Consider the following 2,846-nt stretch of genomic DNA (forward strand, 5'->3'; position numbering starts at 1 on the left):
GACGAAAGGACATCCCACATTCTCTACACTCATATGGATATGGCTTTCCTCCAGTGTGAACTTTGAGGTGATCAGTGAGGTGATACCTTCGAGGAAAGGATATCCCACATTCTCTACACTCATCCAGCTTCTCTCCAGTGTGAACTCTGAGGTGTACAGTGAGGTGAGCCCTTAGACGAAAGGACATCCCACATTCTCTACACTCATATGGATATGGCTTCCCTCCAGTGTGAACTTTGAGGTGATCAGTGAGGTGATACCTTCGAGGAAAGGATATCCCACATTCTCTACACTCATCCAGCTTCTCTCCAGTGTGAACTCTGAGGTGCCTAGCGAGGTTAGCCCTTAGACAAAAGAACTTTCCACATTCTGTACACTCATATGGCTTCTCTCCAGTGTGAACTCTGGGGTGTACATTGAGGTGAGGTCTTTGACTAAAGGATACCCCACATTCTCTACACTTATATGGCCTTTCTCCTATGTGAACTTTGTTGTGTTGTTTGAGGGTAGACTTATAACTGAAAAACTTCCCACAATGTCTGCACTCATATGGCTTCTCACCAGTGTGAACTCTCTGGTGTTTAATGAGTGCATGTCTTTTTCTGAAGAACTTCCCACATTCATTACACTCATACGGCTTTTTTCCAGTGTGAACTCTATGTCGAATGACGTTCAAGTTTCGTATAAACACTTTCCTACATTTGTTACACTCATAAATCAGTTCTGCAGAACACACACCCTGACACTGAACAACTTTCAGGTTGTGGCTGGCAGCATTTTCACATTCACCCAACTGGTGATGACTTTTTCCACTGAGAAATTCCTGGGAAATCTCACTGCCACAGTGTAGCTCCTCAGTGTTGAGAGTGGCCTGGTGCTGGGGAAGCTCTGAGTTGGACTGCAAGTCTTTCCCAACCTCCCTGCTGGCTGAAGGCACCAAAGATAAGGAGAAGCTGTACCTGCTCACAAAGGAGGCCCCGTCCATAGCTTCTTTCCAGGGCTCCTCTCCACATTCATTCCTCTGTTGTTGGTGAGGGTTTGCACTGAAACAGAAGTCTCCAACACATGCATCACTACAGAAGGCTTTCTGCTCAAAGTATGCTGCATGTGAACCAGTCAGATGTAAAATATCTTTTAACACAGAGAAACACCGCTTACACAGAGGGATCTTCTGGGTGGCTGGAGCTGTCTTAGAAGCCCTGACCTGTGACTCTCCTTGTATAGATACACTGTGAATAGAACAGGCCTCCTCATCTTCCATTTTATGCCAACAACCTGAAAAGTGAGAAATGGTGAGGAAATGAATGTTGAATGTGTGACAGGGTAAGTCCCATTGCAAAAGTGTGTTACCCATCACACATTGCTCCCATGAAAATGTCTGAAAATAAGAGATGTGCAGGAAGGATTAATAAGAGACTCTCGTGACTTTCTGGGCTAATAAAGATCACAACACAGGGAGGCCTCACCAGAAATATGACACAAACATGGCAAGCACCACATGGATTAGAATATGGATCTCCAGCTAATACTTCAACTAACAGCATTCAGCATGGCTTGACTGCGGGGGACCAGGGTGAGCTGTGCAAGAGATTGGTTCTCTCTTACTCCAAGTAAAACTCAATAACGGAGTAGCTGGTTTTGAGCACTTATGTGCACTTCATAACACATGTGCAAGTCAATGTTGTAGAATACTGCAGAGGCACCGATGCAGAGGAACAGGTGATACAGAAATGAGCAGTCACCACTGGGCTAGAGCAATACAGCTTGCTATAGTATTCAGGGAAGAAAATATTACAAACATTCGAATGGGGGCCTTACAAGAACAGCCAATGGTTCATGTAGGTAAAGACCATAACATGGCACAGGTTGCCACAAAGAACCTTTACCTAGAGAAAGAGGGCAGAAGTGGAAGCCATGCTTGTGGACACTGTCAGCCTCCCATGAAGAAAAAGTACAAGCTGGGACCCATTAAGCTCACTACAAGACTCTGGACTCCCTAACACTTCTTGCACTTTTTGAGGTTACAGGTGTTAGGGATGTTCGTGGAGTCCTTTGCTCAGGGATCCCCTTCCAGCTTATCCCTGGCAGCCACTGCACGTTTGACAGGAAAGTGGGGGAAATTAGCAGAGGCCATGTTCTGGCTGTGGGAGAGAGAAAGCTATGGCTGAGAAATAAAGGAAGAGAGGTCATCATCTGAGGACACTGGGAAAATGTGAAACTCTTACCTAGAGATGATACAAGTGCAAACACTTCCAGCATTACATCGTAGTACAGAAGTCTCTGAGCCTCATCAAGGAGCCCCCACTCCTCCTGAGAGAAGGCAATGGCCACATCCTCAAAGTTCATATCCTGACGGAGAAACCAAGATGGTGGCATATGTAAACACCAGAGAATACAAGTGCCCAGCATTACATCGTAGTACAGAAGTCTCTGAGCCTCATCAAGGAGCCCCCACTCCTCCTGAGAGAAGGCGAGAAGGCAATCCTCAAAGTTCATATCCTGACGGAGAAACCAAGATGGTGGCATATGTAAACACCAGAGATTGCTGCCTCGCACAACCACTTCAAAAATACAACTAAAAGATAGAACGGACATCATCCAGAACCACAGGAAGGCTGGCCGAGTGGAAATTCTACAACTAGAAGGAAAGAGAAAAGCATACCGAGACTAAGAGGAGGTGCGGTGTGGAAGAAAATACAAAGGTGTGGAGGTACATGCGGAGAGGGCTGGCGGCTGAGGACATGATTGTCTTTTTCTTTTTTTTTTTTAAATATATTTTATTGATTTTTTACAGAGAGGAAGGGAGAGAGATAGAGAGTTAGAAACATCGATGAGAGAGAAACATC

General features: G+C 45.4%; 1 protein-coding gene across 1 annotated transcript in view; it reads right to left on the reverse strand.

Moving 5' to 3' along the window:
- The window catches only part of LOC102251599 (endophilin-A3-like), a 165,913-nt gene that overhangs the window by 45,052 nt on the left and 118,015 nt on the right, over positions 1–2,846 (reverse strand). The window lies entirely within an intron of this gene.

The sequence above is a fragment of the Myotis brandtii genome, unplaced genomic scaffold (genome assembly GCF_000412655.1).
Source record: "Myotis brandtii unplaced genomic scaffold, ASM41265v1 scaffold22, whole genome shotgun sequence".
NCBI classification, from domain to species: Eukaryota; Metazoa; Chordata; class Mammalia; order Chiroptera; family Vespertilionidae; genus Myotis; species Myotis brandtii.